This window comes from Oncorhynchus nerka, linkage group LG25, assembly GCF_034236695.1.
Source record: "Oncorhynchus nerka isolate Pitt River linkage group LG25, Oner_Uvic_2.0, whole genome shotgun sequence".
Taxonomy (NCBI): domain Eukaryota; kingdom Metazoa; phylum Chordata; class Actinopteri; order Salmoniformes; family Salmonidae; genus Oncorhynchus; species Oncorhynchus nerka.
The window spans coordinates 21,922,755-21,942,120 of record NC_088420.1 but is presented as its reverse complement, the minus strand read 5'-3'; the positions used below and the strand labels follow the sequence as shown (position 1 = coordinate 21,942,120).

The following is a 19,366-nucleotide window of genomic DNA, read 5'->3' as shown; positions in this document are numbered from 1 at the left end:
AATGTGGACACTAGTCTGTCCTACAACAGCTATAATGTGGACACTAGTCTGTCCTACAACAGCTATAATGTGGAAACACTAGTCTGTCCTACAACAGCTATAATGTGGACACTAGTCACTAGTCTAGTCTGTACAACAGCTATAATGTGGACACACTAGTCTGTCCTACAACAGCTATAATGTGGAAACACTAGTCTGTCCTACAACAGCTATAATGTGGAAACACTAGTCTGTCCTACAACAGCTATAATGTGGAAACACTAGTCTGTCCTACAACAGCTATAATGTGGACACTAGTCTGTCCTACAACAGCTATAATGTGGAAACACTAGTCTGTCCTACAACAGCTGTCCTGTCCAACAGCTATAATGTGGAAACACTAGTCTGTCCTACAACAGCTATGTGGAAACACTAGTCTGTCCTACAACAGCTATAATGTGAACACTAGTCTGTCCTACAACAGCTATAATGTGGAAACACTAGTCTGTCCTACAACAGCTATAATGTGGACACTAGTCTGTCCTACAACAGCTATAATGTGGAAACACTAGTCTGTCCTACAACAGCTATAATGTGGACAACAGCTAGTCTGTCCTACAACAGCTATAATGTGGAAACACTAGTCTGTCCTACAACAGCTATAATGTGGAAACACTAGTCTGTCCTACAACAGCTATAATGTGGACACTAGTCTGTCCTACAACAGCTATAATGTGGACACTAGTCTGTCCTACAACAGCTATAATGTGGAAACACTAGTCTGTCCTACAACAGCTATAATGTGGAAACACTAGTCTGTCCTACAACAGCTATAATGTGGAAACACTAGTCTGTCCTACAACAGCTATAATGTGGAAACACTAGTCTGTCCTACAACAGCTATAATGTGGAAACACTAGTCTGTCCTACAACAGCTATAATGTGAAACACTAGTCTGTCCTACAACAGCTATAATGTGGACACTAGTCTGTCCTACAACAGCTATAATGTGGACACACTAGTCTGTCCTACAACAGCTATAATGTGGAAACACTAGTCTGTCCTACAACAGCTATAATGTGGAAACACTAGTCTGTCCTACAACAGCTATAATGTGGAAACACTAGTCTGTCCTACAACAGCTATAATGTGGAAACACTAGTCTGTCCTACAACAGCTATAATGTGGAAACACTCTGTCCTACAACAGCTATAATGTGGAAACACTAGTCTGTCCTACAACAGCTATAATGTGGAAACACTAGTCTGTCCTACAACAGCTATAATGTGGAAACACTAGTCTGTCCTACAACAGCTATAATGTGGAAACACTAGTCTGTCCTACAACAGCTATAATGTGGAAACACTAGTCTGTCCTACAACAGCTATAATGTGGAAACACTAGTCTGTCCTACAACAGCTATAATGTGGAAACACTAGTCTGTCTATAACAGCTATAATGTGGAAACACTAGTCTGTCCTACAACAGCTATAATGTGGACACTAGTCTGTCCTACAACAGCTATAATGTGGAAACACTAGTCTGTCCTAGCAACAGCTATAATGTGGAAACACTAGTCTGTCCTACAACAGCTATAATGTGGAACTAGTCTGTCCTACAACAGTATAATGTGGAAACTAGTCTGTCCTACAACAGCTATAATGTGGAAACACAACAGCTAGTCTGTCCTACAACAGCTATAATGTGGAAACACTAGTCTGTCCTACAACAGCTATAATGTGGAAACACTAGTCTGTCCTACAACAGCTATAATGTGGAAACACTAGTCTGTCCTACAACAGCTATAATGTGGAAACACTAGTCTGTCCTACAACAGCTATAATGTGGAAACACTAGTCTGTCCTACAACAGCTATAATGTGGAAACACTAGTCTGTCCTACAACAGCTATAATGTGGAAACACTAGTCTGTCCTACAACAGCTATAATGTGGAAACTAGTCTGTCCTACAACAGCTATAATGTGGAAACACTAGTCTGTCCTACAACAGCTATAATGTGGAAACACTAGTCTGTCCTACAACAGCTAGTCTGTCCTAAAACAGCTATAATGTGGAAACACTAGTCTGTCCTACAACAGCTATAATGTGGAAACACTAGTCTGTCCTACAACAGCTATAATGTGGAAACACTAGTCTGTCCTACAACAGCTATAATGTGGAAACACTAGTCTGTCCTACAACAGCTATAATGTGGAAACACTAGTCTGTCCTACAACAGCTATAATGTGGAAACACTAGTCTGTCCTACAACAGCTATAATGTGGAAACACTAGTCTGTCCTACAACAGCTATAATGTGGAAACACTAGTCTGTCCCTACAACAGCTAACACTAGTCTGTCCTACAACAGCTATAATGTGGAAACACTAGTCTGTCCTACAACAGCTATAATGTGGAAACACTAGTCTGTCCTACAACAGCTATAATGTGGAAACACTAGTCTGTCCTACAACAGCTATAATGTGGAAACACTAGTCTGTCCTACAACAGCTATAATGTGGAAACACTAGTCTGTCCTACAACAGCTATAATGTGGAAACACTAGTCTGTCCTACAACAGCTATAATGTGGAAACACTAGTCTGTCCTACAACAGCTATAATGTGGAAACACTAGTCTGTCCTACAACAGCTATAATGTGGAAACACTAGTCTGTCCTACAACAGCTATAATGTGGAAACACTAGTCTGTCCTACAACAGCTATAATGTGGACACTAGTCTGTCCTACAACAGCTATAATGTGGAAACACTAGTCTGTCCTACAACAGCTATAATGTGGAAACACTAGTCTGTCCTACAACAGCTATAATGTGGAAACACTAGTCTGTCCTACAACAGCTATAATGTGGACACTAGTCTGTCCTACAACAGCTATAATGTGGACACTAGTCTGTCCTACAACAGCTATAATGTGGACACTAGTCTGTCCTACAACAGCTATAATGTGGACACTAGTCTGTCCTACAACAGCTATAATGTGTCTGTCTGTCCTACAACAGCTATAATGTGGACACTAGTCTGTCCTACAACAGCTATAATGTGGACACTAGTCTGTCCTACAACAGCTATAATGTGGACACTAGTCTGTCCTACAACAGCTATAATGTGGACACTGTCTGTCCTACAACAGCTATAATGTGACACTAGTCTGTCCTAAACACTATAATGTCTGTCCTACAACAGCTATAATGTGGAAACACTAGTCTGTCCTACAACAGCTATAATGTGGAAACACTAGTCTGTCCTACAACAGCTATAATGTGGAAACACTATAATGTGTGGAAACACTAGTCTGTCCTACAACAGCTATAATGTGGAAACACTAGTCTGTCCTACAACAGCTATAATGTGGAAACACTAGTCTGTCCTACAACAGCTATAATGTGGAAACACTAGTCTGTCCTACAACAGCTATAATGTGGAAACACTAGTCTGTCCTACAACAGCTATAATGTGGAAACACTAGTCTGTCCTACAACAGCTATAATGTGGAAACACTAGTCTGTCCTACAACAGCTATAATGTGGAAACACTAGTCTGTCCTACAACAGCTATAATGTGGAAACACTAGTCTGTCCTACAACAGCTATAATGTGGAAACACTAGTCTGTCCTACAACAGCTATAATGTGGAAACACTAGTCTGTCCTACAACAGCTATAATGTGGAAACACTAGTCTGTCCTACAACAGCTATAATGTGGAGACACTAGTCTGTCCTACAAAAGCAATGTAAATGGGGTTTGCAATGACAAATGACTTCCTTCTAACTCCACCCCTTTAAGGAGTGTCTTGCCTAGTCTTCCTGTACAGGTTTTTTACCCTATATCCATATGCAACCATATGATTCATATAATAAATGATTTATTAAATGCCGTTCAATGTAGTTATGGATTTGCCCTTATCTTTATGTCCCCAGATAGTGCCAGGTGGTTATCGAGCTTAAAAACAAATGTTGCAGATTGTTTTGGGTCTCATTTGAAATACATCACCATCTTGAACAGTCTTATCTGAAGGGAAAGGTCCCTGGGGAGTAAGTGTCTTTGTTTTCTTTAGCCTGTGGCCCTTCCCTTGGCGTTCAGTCTCTGTGTGGGTGGCTTTGGCTTAGGTCACAGTGAGCAGGGTGCAGCAGCCATAGTGAAATAGTGAATTTAATATTTTACCCATTATTATGGTTCTGTTGACATTCTGGCTGCTTTTGTGCAACTATCATGGCTCCAGTCAGTAGCTGAGATCTGGCTTACTGTGCCAGACCAGACCGTAACAGACAGACAGACATGTCCATGGAATAGGAGAGAGACGTGACCTCACCAGTTTACCAAACACAGCCAGTCACTGTGACTAACTCACTGGACCTCTGACTACAATCAGGTCACAGTGCATCTTGATAAAATATGACTGTGACATGTTGTCATAATGTCTTTATGTCCTTATCTATGTAGAATAGCTGCCTGGCATACAACTACTGACAGGACATCTGAACTACTCGTGTCACGGCGGTGGTTCAATCAGACAACTGGTTCAGCCTGAAAGATAATCTGCTAGTTGATCCTTTTTGTTGTTGATGCTGTTTATGAGATATGAGGGGTGGAGAGGGGGACTGAAACTGCAGAGTTAGTATCTGTTTGAGTGATATTCGGGCGTTGCAGGTATTCTGTGTACCACCACACCCCTAATCTATACCAACAAGGGGAACTATAGATCACATTAAATGTGTGAAATAAGGAAGTGGGTATGTACCCATGCCGAGGTTAGAGATGAGAGGGTAGGGGACTACTGGTGATGACACAGAGTCTGACATCACATCTCTTTGTTCTCTGGTGGTGTTGTTGTGAGAGATGTATTAGAGGATGCAAAACAAATATCTGAATAATTATATATTTTTATCACATACTATGCTTGGTAAGAGACAGCAGTGTGAGATCAAATGAAAATAAATCAAATCAAATCAAATTTTATTTGTCACATACACATGGTTAGCAGATGTTAGTGCGAGTGTAGTGAAATGCTTGTGCTTCTAGTTCCGACAATGCAGTAATAACCAACAAGTAATCTAGCTAACAATTCCAAAACTACTACCTTATAGACACAAGTGTAAGGGGATAAAGAATATGTACATAAAGATATATGAATGAGTGATTGTACAGAGCGGCATAGGCAAGATACAGTAGATGGTATTGAGTGCAGTATTTACATATGAGATGAGTATGTAAACAAAGTGGCATAGTTAAAGTGGCTAGTGATACATGTATTACATGTAAGCAAATTGGAGTGGGTCTAGGGTGTCAGGTAGGGTGGAGGTGATATGGTCCTTGACTAGTCTCTCAAAGCACTTCATGATGACGGAAGTGAGTGGTAGTCGTTTAGCTCAGTTACCTTAGCTTTCTTGGGAACAGGAACAATGGTGGCCCTCTTGAAGCATGTGGGAACAACAGACTGGGATAGGGATTGATTGAATATGTCCGTAAACACACCAGCCAGCTGGTCTGCGCATGCTCTGAGGGCGCGGCTGGGGATGCCGCACGTCGGCTGCAGTGAAGGAGAGTCCGCATGTTTTAGTTGCGGGCCGTGTCAGTGGCACTGCATTGTCCTCAAAGCGGGCAAAAAAGTTATTTAGTCTGCCTGGGAGCAAGACATCCTGGTCCGTGACGGTGCTGGTTTTCTTTTTGTAATCCGTGATTGACTGTAGACCCTGCCACATACCTCTTGTGTCTGAGCCGTTGAATTGAGATTCTACTTTGTCTCTATACTGACGCATAGCTTGTTTGATTGCCTTGCGGAGGGAATAGTTACACAGTTTGTATTCGGTCATGTTTCCAGTCACCTTGCCCTGATTAAAAGCAGTGGTTCGCGCTTTCAGTTTCACGCGAATGCTGCTATCAATCCACGCTTTCTGGTTTGGGAATGTTTTAATCGTTGCTATGGGAACGACATCTTCAACGCACGTTCTAATGAACTCGCACACCGAATCAGCGTATTCGTCAATGTTGTCGTCTGACGCAATACGGAACATATCCCAGTCCACGTGATGGAAGCAGTCTTGGAGTGTGGAATCAGATTGGTCGGACCAGCGTTGAACAGACCTCAGCGTGGGAGCTTCTTGTTTTAGTTTCTGTCTGTAGGCAGGGATCAACAAAATGGAGTCGTGGTCAGCTTTTCTGAAAGGAGGGCGGGGCAGGGCCTTATATGCGTCGCGGAAGTTTGAATAGCAATGATCCAAGGTTTTTCCAGCCCTGGTTGCGCAATCGATATGCTGATAAAATTTAGGGGGTCTTGCTTTCAGATTAGCCTTGTTAAAATCCCCAGCTACAATGAATGCAGCCTCCGGATATATGGATTCCAGTTTGCAAAGAGTCAAATAAAGTTTGTTCAGAGCCATCGATGTGTCTGCTTGGGGGGGAATATATACAGCTGTGATTATAATCGAAGAGAATTCCCTTGGTAGATAATGCGGTCTACATTTGATTGTGAGGAATTCTAAATCAGGTGAACAGAAGGACTTGAGTTCCTGTATGTTGTTTTGGCCACACCACGTCACGTTAACCATAAAGCATATGCCCCCGCCCCTCTTCTTACCAGAAAGATGTTTGTTTCTGTCGGCGCGATGCGTGGAGAAACCAGCTGGCTGCACCGTCTCCGATAGCGTCTTTCCAGTGAGCCATGTTTCCGTGAAGCAAAGAACGTTACAGTCTCTGATGTCCCTCTGGAATGCTACCCTTGCTCGGATTTCATCAACCTTGTTGTCAAGAGACTGGACATTGGCGAGGAGAATGCTAGGGAGTGGTGCACGATTTGCCCATCTCCGGAGTCTGACCAGAAGACCGCTTCGTTTTCCCCTTTTTCGAAGTCGTTTTTTGGGGTCGCCGGCTGGGATCCATTCCGTTGTCCTGGGTGAAAGGCAGAACACAGGGTCCGCTTCGCGAAAGTCATATTCTTGGTCGTACTGATGGTGAGTTGACGCTGCTCTTATGTTTAGTAGTTCTTCTCGACTGTATGTAATGAAACCTAAGATGACCTGGGGTAGCAATGTAAGAAATAACACGTAAAAAAACAAAAAACTGCATAGTTTCCTAGGAACGCGAAGCGAGGCGGCCATCTCTGTCGGCGCCGGAAGTTAGGAGATCTATTTCTAGACAGTGATAAGATTGATCTCCATTTTGTAATTTAACTTTATTGTTGGCTATAGACAATAAAATGTCTTTGGCAATATCATTGCCCACTAACTAAGCAGCCGTCTATAAACTGAAATAACATGTCAAGTTTATAGGAAATATCAGTTGATGAGCCTGAAAAAGGCTGTTGTGGATTTTGTTGTATTCATAATAATACAATTGTCTGAGATTACATCTCTCTGAGAGAAATTTGAGGCCAAGTAAGACAGATAGATGAAAATAATGAAGCCTGACTGGACTATACGGAGGGTACTCTAGCAAACAAACAGCAGAGACCTGAAGACACCATCCAACCTGGAACTGAGTGAGTAGTGTTTGGGCTGATGCTATTTTGAAAGCCAAGAAGAAAAAAAGAAAATAAAGTACATCACAATTATTATTATTTTATTTTATGGGGACTGAATGCTGAGTTAAGGCTCCCAGGCTTGCAAGAACAGACCAGATACAAATTCAATTAGCACTAAGGTGTGAGGTAAAAGGTGTCAAGGACTTTGGGCCCAACAAGTGTCAGGAGTCTTTGAAGCGTCCTCTGAAGCCCCCTCGTGCTGTTCAAAGACCATTCACTGGCATTTTCTACAAGAAGTCTGCCTTCAGAAAGTAAAGCTTCTCCCAAGTGAAGTGGGTGTGACACCTTCTCCCTTTGCCTGCTGCGCTGCTGCTTGGCTTCCACTTGGCGATAAGTTCACCGTCTGCCCTGGCCTGTCTCCCCCTGTCTGGTACAGGTACCCCCACCACACTCACCCCTCTCTCCAGAGCTTTCGCTCACCTCCAGCGCTCACGCACTGTTGGGGCGAGTGACTCTGAACTTACAATGGCCCCAAGCCCTAAGTCGTTATATATATTTTTTTCTTTTGCGTTTTGCTATTATGCTATTTGCCTCATGACTTCTGCATACATTGTTGACTACAAACTTTCTTTACCCAAACGTAGGACATACTATGTTTGTTCCCACACTCTGGACTATGACTCTCCATAGGTTACACAGACTTTTGGCCTGCCATCCTCTTCTAACCACCTCTCACCGGCTTTGTATTCATGTTACCTGATGAAATTGCTATACAATATAATCTTGTTGCCATTTGATGCACATTCGGGGCGGCAGGTAGCCTAGTGGTTAGAGCGTTGGACTCGAATCCCCGAGCTGACAAGGTACAAATCTGTCGTTCTGCCCCTGACCAAGGCAGTTAACCCACTGTTCCTAGGCCAGTTAACCCACTGTTCCTAGACCAGTTAACCCACTGTTCCTAGACCAGTTAACCCACTGTTCCTAGACCAGTTAACCCACTGTTCCTAGACCAGTTAACCCACTGTTCCTAGGCCGTCATTGAAAATAAGAATTTCTTCTTAACTGACTTGCCTAGTTAAATAAAGGTCAGATTTAAAAATCAGATGTCATAAATCAGCACTATGTGGTCTCTCCCCATACTATGCTGTGTATTGCTGTTGATGATATCTGGAAATGTGCATGTACACCCTGGCCCATCTACTGTTGCTAGCCCCAATTCTGACTTTGCTCTGATATCTCCTTCACTGATTTCTGCTCTCTTAAAAGCCTGGGATATCTGCACGTTAACACTAGAAGCTTATTACTTAAAATGGACTAATTGAAAGTGTGGGTTCACAGCGCCTAACCAGATGTGTTGGTCATTACTGAGACGTTGTGAAGGAAGAATGTTTGGAATACTGATGTTAACCTTTCGAGTTAGAACGTTTTTTGGCAAGACAGATCTTCCAAAGGTTGGGGATTGGCAATCTTTACCAAGCATCACCTTCAGTGCTCGGTTGTCTCCACCAAGTCTATCCCGAAACAATTTGATTTACTGGTTTTAAGCATTACACTTTCAAATAGCTCTTTGTTGACGGTTGCTGGGTACTATCGTCCTCCATCAGCGCCGGCCTGTACCCTATCTGCCCAAAGCTCTCTCCTGGCCCCTTACACCAAGTCTGAATTTGTCCTGCTTGGTGACCTAAACTGGGACATACTTAAACCACCTGACCAAGTCCTAAAGCAATGGGACTCCCTAAATCGTTCTCAGATTATTACCAATCCCACAAGGTATGACTCCAAACACCCAGAAAAGGCTACTCTCCTCAATGTTATCCTCACAAATAATGCTGATAGGTATCAGTCTGGTGTTTTCTGCAATGACCTTAGTGATCACTGGTGTACAGCCTGTGTTCTTAATGGCTGCGTGAAATGACCTGTCCTGATTTGTCATAGACACTTGCTAAAAAACTTTAATGAGCAAGTCTTCCTTCATGAACTGGCCTCTGTAAAATGGTATTAGAATCAGCTTCATCCCCTCTGTCGAAGACGCTTGGACCTTCTCTTTTGATATTTTCAGTGTTATTGTTAACAAACAGGCCCCCACAAAGAAAATGAGCATTAAAACAGGTTCAGCCCCTGGTTCGACCGTGATCTTGCAGAGTTACTCCACCTCAAGAATTGCATTTGGCCAAAGGCTTGGCACACGCATACGCAGGCTGACTGGCTATTGTTCAGGCAAATGAGAAATAAGTGCACTCAGGCTATCCGGAAGGCCAAAGTTAATTACTTTAAGGAGCAGTTCTCTCTCTGTGCGTCTAACCCCAAGAAGTTCTGGAAACCGGTTAAAGACCTGGAGAATAAACCCTCCTCCTCACAGCTGCCCATGTCCCATAATGTTGATGATGTGGTTGTTACTGATAAGAAGCATATGGCTGATCTCTTTAATCACCACTTCATTAAGTCAGGATTCCTATTTGACAGCCATGCCACCTTGCCCATCCAACATTTTCTAATCTCCCACCCCTTCTAATGCGACTATCCCCGATTCTTCTCCCTATTATTTCTCTGCCCCGCTACAAAGTTTCTCCCTGCAGGCAGTCACTGAGTCCAAGGTGCTAAAGGAGCTCCTTAAACGTGACCCCAAAAAACCATCTGGGTCAGATGGTTTAGACCCTTTCTTCTTTAAGGTTACTGCCCCTATCACCGCCAAACCTATCGCCAACCTTTGTAACCTGTCTCTCCTTTTTGGGGAGGTTCCCATTGCTTGTAAGGCAGCCACGGTTTGTCCTTTATTTAAAGGGGGAGATCAAGCTGATTCTAACTGTTATAGGCCTATTTCTATTTTGCCCTGTTTATCAAAAGTGTTGGGAAAACTTGTCAATATTCAACTTTCTTGATGTCTATAGTATATATGCAATCTGGTTTCCGCTCAGGTTATGGATGTGTCACTGCAACCCCTCGACCTCACCAAGGTCCTCAACGATGTCACCATTGCCCTTGATTCTAAGCAATATTGTGCTGCTATTTTTATTGACTTGGCCAAAGCTTTTGATACGGAAGACCATTCTATTCTTGTGGGCTGGCTAACGAATATTGGGGTCTCTGAGGGGTCTTTGGGCTGGTTTGCTAACTACCTCTTTCAAAGAGTGCAGTGTATAAAGTGAGAAAATCTGCTGTCTGTCACCAAGGGAGTACCCAAAAGCTCGGTCCTAGGCCCTACGCTCTTCTCAATTTACATCAACAACATAGCTCAGGCAGTAGGAAGCTCTCTCATCCATTTATATGCAGATAATACAGTCTTATACTCAGCTGGCCCCACCCTGGATTTTGTGTTAAATGCTCTACAACAAAGCGTTCTTAGTGTCCAACAAGCTTTCTCTGCCCTTAACCTTGTTCTGAACACCTGTTGGTTTGGTAAGAATAATGTCCCTTCTCCTACAGGTGTTATTATTACCTCTGAGTGTTTAGAGCTTGAGGTAGTCACCTCATACAAGTACTTGGGAGTATGAATACATGGTGCACTGTCCTTCTCTCAAAATATATCAAAGCTGCAGACTAAAGTTAAATCTGGACTTGATTTCCTCTATCGTAATCGCTCCTCTTTCACCCCAGCTTCCAAACTCACCCTGATTCAGATGACCATTCTACCCATGCTAGATTACGGAGACATCATTTATAGATAGGCAGGTAAGGGTGCTCTCGAGCGGCTAGATGTTCTTTACCATTCGGCCATCAGATTTGCCACCAATGCACCTTATAGGACACATCACTGCACTACTCCTCTGTAAACTGGTCGTCTCTGTATACCCATCGCAAAACCCACTGGTTGATGCTTATTTATAAAACCCTCTTAGGCCTCACTCCCCCTATCTGAGATATCTACTGCAGCCCTCATCCTCCACATACAACACCCGTTCTGCCAGTCACATCCTGTTAGGTGGTGAGGGTAGGCAACAACATCTCCACCCCGCTGATCCTCAACACTGGGGCCCCACAAGGGTGTGTTCTGAGCCCTCTCCTGTACTCCCTGTTCACCCACGACTGCGTGGCCACGCACGCCTCCAACTCAATCATCAAGTTTGCGGACGACACAACAGTGGTAGGCTTGATTACCAACAACGACGAGACGGCCTACAGGGAGGAGGTGAGGGCCCTCGGAGTGTGGTGTCAGGAAAATAACCTCACACTCAACGTCAACAAAACTAAGGAGATGATTGTGGACTTCAGGAAACAGCAGAGGGAACACCCCCCTATCCACATCGATGGAACAGTAGTGGAGAGGGTAGTAAGTTTTAAGTTCCTCGGCGTACACATCACAGACAAACTGAATTGGTCCACCCACACAGACGGCATCGCGAAGAAGGCGCAGCAGCGCCTCTTCAACCTCAGGAGGCTGAAGAAATTCGGCTTGTCACCAAAAGCACTCACAAACTTCTACAGATGCACAATCGAGAGCATCCTGTCGGGCTGTATCACCGCCTGGTACGGCAACTGCTCCGCCCACAACCGTAAGGCTCTCCAGAGGGTAGTGAGGTCTGCACAACGCATCACCGGGGGCAAACTACCTGCCCTCCAGGACACCTACACCACCCGATGTCACAGGAAGGCCATAAAGATCATCAAGGACAACAACCACCCGAGCCACTGCCTGTTCACCCCGCTATCATCCAGAAGGCGAGGTCAGTACAGGTGCATCAAAGCTGGGACCGAGAGACTGAAAAACAGCTTCTATCTCAAGGCCATCAGACTGTTAAACAGCCACCACTAACATTGAGTGGCTGCTGCCAACACACTGACTCAACTCCAGCCACTTTAATAATGGGAATTGATGAGAAATGATGTAAAATATATCACTAGCCACTTTAAACAATGCTACCTAATATAATGTTTACATACCCTACATTATTCATCTCATATGTATACGTATATACTGTACTCTATATCATCTACTGCATCCTTATGTAATACATGTATCACTAGCCACTTTAACTATGCCACTTTGTTTACATACTCATCTCATATGTATATACTGCACTCAATACCATCTACTGTATCTTGCCTATGCCGCTCTGTACCATCACTCATTCATATATCTTTATGTACATATTCTTTATCCCCTTACACTAGTGTCTATAAGGTAGTAGTTTTGGAATTGTTAGCTAGATTACTTGTTGGTTATTACTGCATTGTCGGAACTAGAAGCACAAGCATTTCGCTACACTCGCATTAACATCTGCTAACCATGTGTATGTGACAAATAAAATTGATTTGATTTAAAGGTCCCCAAAGCAGACACATCCCTGGGTCGCTTGTCTTTTCAGTTTGCTGCAGCTAGCGACAGGAACGAGCTGCAACAAACACTCAAACTGGACAGTTTTATCTCAATCTTTTCATTCAAAGACTCAATCATGGACACTCTTACTGGCAGTTGTGGCTGATTTGTGTGATGTATTGTTGTCTCTACCTTCTTGCCCTTTGTGCTGCTTAAAAAGATGAGAGAGGCCTGTAATTTACATCATAGGTACACTTCAACTATGACAGACAAAATTTGAAAAAAAAATCTAGAAAATCAAAAAGATGTCTTTTATACTGATAACAAGTTCAAACAGGTGCCATTAATACAGGTAACGAGTGGAGAACAGAGGAGCCTCTTAAAGAAGAAGTTACAGGTCTGTGAGAGCCAGAAATCTTACTTGTTTGTAGGTGACCAAATACTTATTTTCCACCATAATTTGCAAATAAATTCATTAAAAATCCTACAATGTGATTTTCTGGATTTTTTTCCCTCATTTTGTCTGTCATAGTTGAAGTGTACCTATGATGAAAATTACAGGCCTCTCTCATATTTTTAAGTAGGAGAACTTGCACAATTGGTGGCTGACTAAATACTTTTTTGCCCCACTGTATGTTATGTAGTACACAATTTTAGAGACCACGTTTCAGAACTACATTCAGAACTACTTGCTGAAAAGTATACAAAAGTACCGGAAAATCTGTCAAAGGCCCAATACAGCCGTTTTTATCTCAATATTATTTATAGGTAACAATTAAGTACCTTACTGTGATTAATTTCAATTAAAATGGACAAAAATAAACAAAAATAGGAGTCGGGAGAGGAAAACTGAAAAATTTCTGTTTTTGGTATAGCGGTTTGGAACTCTCTTTTTTATTAGTCTATTAACTAATTTACTGCATGGTGACGTGGAAGGCCAATACTCCGTCCCACCAAAACAGGCTGAAATTTCAGGCGGTCTTTTCAAACAGCTCTTACATTAAAGGGGCATTATCATGATTTTCACAATTTCACAGTATTATTCCAACATCATAGTGTGAAAATATATTTATAACACAGGAAATCGTGTTTTTGACTACACTGGGCCTTTAATAGGATATACACTGAACAAAAATAAAGACATATATTTTAACTCAACATGACCAACAGTGGTCACCAAGATAGCAGTCAGACGTCTTTTGTCCTCGTTTTGTCGTGTCTCGTGTATATATATATATATTTACAACTTTCTTCACATACCTTTTTATATATATTTTTTCTTTTCCATAAACTCAACTTCAAAGAACTCTCCTGCAACCCGCCTCACCAATTTATATATATAAAAAAGTATTATTTACCTCAAATCTGTAATCCTCCATAGAAGCTAGCCAGAAGCTAACCAGAAGCTAGTCTGAAGCTAACCAGAAGCTAATCAGAAGCTATTTAGCTTCTTTACTGGCTAATCGTTAGTATTCAGCTAACCACAGTTTGTGGTCAACAGCTATCCTTTAGCTCGAAAATCTATCGCCAGTTTTGTACGGCGCAGCTCGGACCGGAATATACCGGACCTATTTTTCTCTCCATGTCCCCGGATTTCAACCGCAAGCTCTGGACATTTATACCTGGATCTCGCAGCTAGCTAGCTGCTATCCTTGTGACTATCGGCTTACGTCGATCCCAGAGCAAACATCAATTATTCCGGAGCTAGCCAGCTGAAGAGTTCCATCAGCCACTCCTGGGCTTCAATCACCTATCCGGACCCGTTTCACTGCCAACGCGGAGCCCCATCGGGCCTTCACAACTGGAATATCGCCGTTATCTGCCCGAGGGAGTTATCCAGCTGGCTCCTCCGTCACGACGTTACCTGAACGCCCATCTGCGGTCCGCTAATTGTTAGATCTATTCAGATAGCAGCCGATAAGACAGCAATCAGACAAAAAAAAAATATATTTTCTTGGGCCGCTATAACTATATCTATTTTTTTGCGAATTAGATTGATCCCCTCTACCACACGGAACCTCACTAATCCTACCGACGGAAACGCAAGAGGTGGCTAAAAACAGACCTCCATCCTATGCTAGCTTGCTACCGATGGCCCGGCTAGCTGTCTGAATCGCCGTGACCCCAACCAACCTCACTACTCACTGGAGCCTTTTGATCACCCGACTAAGCGTGCCTCTCCTTAATGTCAATATGCCTCGTCCATTGCTGTTCTGGTTAGTGTTTATTGGCTTATTTCACTGTAGAGCCTCTAGTCCTGCTCACTATACCTTATCCAACCTATTAGTTCCACCACCCACACATGCGATGACATCTCCTGGTTTCAATTATGTTTCTGGAGACAATATCTCTCTCATCATCACTCAATACCTAGGTTTACCTCCACTGTATTCACATCCTACCATACCTTTGTCTGTACATTTTACCTTGAAGCTATTTCATCGCCCCCAGAATGCTCCTTTTACTCTCTGTTCCAGACGTTCTAGACGACCAATTCTCATTGCTTTTAGCCGTATCCTTATCCTACTCCTCCTTTTTTCCTCTGGTGATGTAGAGGTGAATCCAGGCCCTCCAGTGCCTAGCTCCACTCCTATTCCCCAGGCACTCTCTTTTGATGACTTCTGTAACCGTAATAGCCTTGGTTTCATACATGTTAACATTAGAATTCTCCTCCCTCAGTTTGTTTTATTCACTGCTTTAGCACACTCTGCCAACCCGGATGTTCTAGCTGTGTCTGAATCCTGGCTTAGGAAGACCACCAAAAATTCTGAAATTTTCATCCCTAACTACATTTTCAGACAAGATAGAACTGCCAAAGGGGGCGGTGTTGCAATCTACTGAAAAGATAGCCTGCAAGAGTTCAGTCTTACTATCCAGGTCTGTACCCAAACAATTTGAACGTCTACTTTTAAAAATCCACCTCTCTAAAAACAAGTCTCTCACCGTTGCCGCCTGCTATAGACCACCCTCTGCCCCCAGCTGTGCTCTGGACACCATATGTGAACTGATTGCCCCCCATCTATCTTCAGAGCTCGTGTTGCTAGGTGACCTAAACTGGAACATGCTTAACACCCCAGCCATCCTACAATCTAAGCTTGATGCCCTCAATCTCACACAAATGATCAATGAACCTACCAGGTACCTCCCCAAAGCCGTAAACACGGGCACCCTCATAGATATCACCCTAACCAACTTGCCCTCTAAATACACCTCTGCTGTCTTCAACCAAGATCTCAGCGATCACTGCCTCATTGCCTGCATCCATATTGGGTCAGCGGTCAAACAACCTCCACTCATCACTGTCAAACTCTCCCTTAAACACTTCAGCGAGCAGGCCTTTCTAATCGACCTGGCCGGGGTATCCTGGAAGGATATTGATCTCATCCCGTCAGTAGAGGATGCCTGGTTATTTTTTTAAAATGCCTTCCTAACCATCTTAAATAAGCATGCCCCATTCAAGAAATTTAGAACCAGGAACAGATATAGCCCTTGGTTCTCCCCAGACCTGACTGCCCTTAACCAATACAAAAACATCCTATGGCGTTCTGCATTAGCATCGAACAGCCCCCGTGATATGCAGCTTTTCAGGGAAGCTAGAAACCATTATACACAGGCAGTTAGAAAAGCCAAGGCTAGCGTTTTCAAGCAGAAATTTGCTTCCTGCAACACCAACTCAAAAAAGTTCTGGGACACTGTAAAGTCCATGGAGAATAAGAACACCTCCTCCCAGCTGCCCACTGCACTGAAGATAGGAAACACTGTCACCACTGATAAATCCACTATAATTGAGAATTTCAATAAGCATTTTTCTACGGCTGGCCATGCTTTCCACCTGGCTACCCCTACCCCGGTCAACAGCACTGCACCCCCCACAGCAACTCGCCCAAGCCTTCCCCATTTCTCCTTCTCCCAAATCCAGTCAGTTGATGTTCTGAAAGAGCTGCAAAATCTGGACCCCTACAAATCAGCCGGGCTAGACAATCTGGACCCTTTCTTTCTAAAATTATCTGCCGAAATTGTTGCCACCCCTATTACTAGCCTGTTCAATCTCTCTTTCGTGTCCTCTGAGATTCCCAAGGATTGGAAAGCAGCTGCGGTCATCCCCCTCTTCAAAGGGGGGGGGGGGGATACTCTTGGCCCAAACTGCTACAGACCTATATCTATCCTAGCCTGCCTTTCTAAGGTCTTCGAAAGCCAAGTCAACAAACAGATTACCGACCATTTCGAATCTCACCATACCCTCTCTGCTATGCAATCTGGTTTCAGAGCTGGTCATGGGTGCACGTCAGCCACGCTCAAGGTCCTAAATGATATCTTAACCGCCATCGATAAGAAACATTACTGTGCAGCAGTATTCATTGATCTGGCCAAGGCTTTCGACTCTGTCAATCACCACATCCTCATCAGCAGACTTGGTTTCTAAAATTATTGCCTCGCCTGGTTCACCAACTACTTCTCTGATAGAGTTCAGTGTGTCAAATCGGAGGGTCTGTTGTCCGGACCTCTGGCAGTCTCTATGGCGGTACCACAGGGTTCAATTCTTGGACCGACTCTCTTCTCTGTATACATCAATGATGTCGCTCTTGCTGCTTGTGAGTCTCTGATCCACCTCTATGCAGACGACACCATTCTGTATACTTCTGGCCCTTCTTTGGACACTGTGTTAACAACCCTCCAGGCAAGCTTCAATGCCATACAACTCTCCTTCCGTGGCTTCCAATTGCTCTTAAATACAAGTAAAACTAAATGCATGCTCTTCAACCGATCGCTGCCTGCACCTGCCCGCCTGTCCAACATCACTACTCTGGACGGCTCTGACTTAGAATACGTGGACAACTACAAATACCTAGGTGTCTGGTTAGACTGTAAACTCTCCTTCCAGACCAACATCAAACATCTCCAATCCAAAGTTAAATCTAGAATTGACTTCCTATTTCGCAACAAAGCATCCTTTACTCGTGCTGCCAAACATACCCTTGTAAAACTGACCATCCTACCAATCCTCGACTTCGGCGATGTCATTTACAAAATAGCCTCCAATACCCTACTCAATAAATTGGATACAGTCTATCTCAGTGCCATCCGTTTTGTCACCAAAGCCCCATATACTACCCACCATTGCGACCTGTACGATCTCGTTGGCTGGCCCTCGCTTCATACTCATCGCCAAACCCACTGGCTCGATGTCATCTACAAGACCCTGCTAGGTAAAGTCCCCCCTTATCTCAGCTCGCTGGTCACCATAGCATCTCCCACCTGTAGCACGCGCTCCAGCAGGTATATCTCTCTGGTCACCCCCAAAACCAATTCTTTCTTTTGCCGCCTCTCTTTCCAGTTCTCTGCTGCCAATGACTGGAACGAACTACAAAAATCTCTGAAACTGGAAACACTTATCTCCGTCACTAGCTTTAAGCACCAGCTGTTAGAGCAGCTCACATATTACTGCACCTGTACATAGCCCACTTATAATTTAGCCTAAACTACTACCTCTTTCCCTACTGTATTTATTTTATTTTATTCATTTATTTATTTTGCTCCTTTGCACCCCATTATTTGTATTTCTACTTTGCACATTCTTCTACTGCTTATCTACCATTCCAGTGTTTTACTTGCTATATTGTATTTACTTTGCCACCATGGCCTTTTTTTTTGCCTTTACCTCCTTTATCTCACCTCATTTGCTCACATCGTATATAGACTTGTTTCTACTGTATTATTGACTGTATGTTTGTTTTACTCCATGTGTAACTCTGTGTCGTTGTATGTGTCAAACTGCTTTGCTTTATCTTGGCCAGGTCGCAATTGTAAATGAGAACTTGTTCTCAACTTGCCTACCCGGTTAAATAAAGGTTAAAAAAAATATATAATAATAATAAAAAATGTAAAGTGGTGGTCCCATGTTTCATGAGCTGAAATACAAGATCCCAGGGGAATCCATAGATTTGGGCCTAATTGATTTATTTCAATTGACTGATTTATTTATATGAATTGTAACTCAGTAAAATCTTTGAAAATGTTGCATGTTGCATTTATATTTTTGTTCAGTACAGATTTACCTTAGTAGAGCTGCAGTACTGCTGAAGGAGAGATTGGGGGTGCTGTCATCCACTCACTCCATCACTCCTCTCCCTTTCTCAGATCTCCTGTCACAAAGCAACGAAACAATACATACATATTCACATATAAACTGTTTAGTTAATTGAGTCAATTCTTTATGGATTGCTATGACTGACTCCTGAATTCTCACAAATGTACAAGGCTCTTTGCTGGAATACACAAAATGCATTCAGTGACAAACAGAATGTTTGCGGTTTCGCTCTAAAATTGAGAGCAACCACTTGAAACAGGGAGCATTCCTTAGATGAGATCTATACTTTCAGTGAAAGGTTGTGACAACACTATAAATGAACAACACCATAAATGCTGCATAAACTACACATGACCTGTTTCATCAGCTGGTTACAATGTGTGATGTGGTTGAAAACAACATATACACCTGGGCCTCTGAAGACTTAAGGTAATGCACTTTCCACTTCCACAGAAAGTGTATTACAAGAGATAGAGAGACTTTTTAAGCAAGAGCTCTTGATTACAACACAGCATTAAATGCTCACACATAGGCTAACCAGTCCCCTCTAGGACTTGGCCTATGGTATG

At 43.1% G+C, this 19,366-nt stretch overlaps 1 long non-coding RNA gene across 1 annotated transcript in view; it reads right to left on the bottom strand.

Moving 5' to 3' along the window:
* The window catches only part of LOC135564511 (uncharacterized), a 114,129-nt gene extending 95,276 nt beyond the window's left edge, over positions 1 to 18,853 (bottom strand). The window contains exon 1 of the long non-coding RNA XR_010461094.1: positions 18,766 to 18,853. This is a non-coding gene — a long non-coding RNA (uncharacterized LOC135564511). The remainder of the gene's footprint in view (positions 1 to 18,765) is intronic.
* Between the last annotated feature and the right edge of the window lie 513 nt (positions 18,854 to 19,366).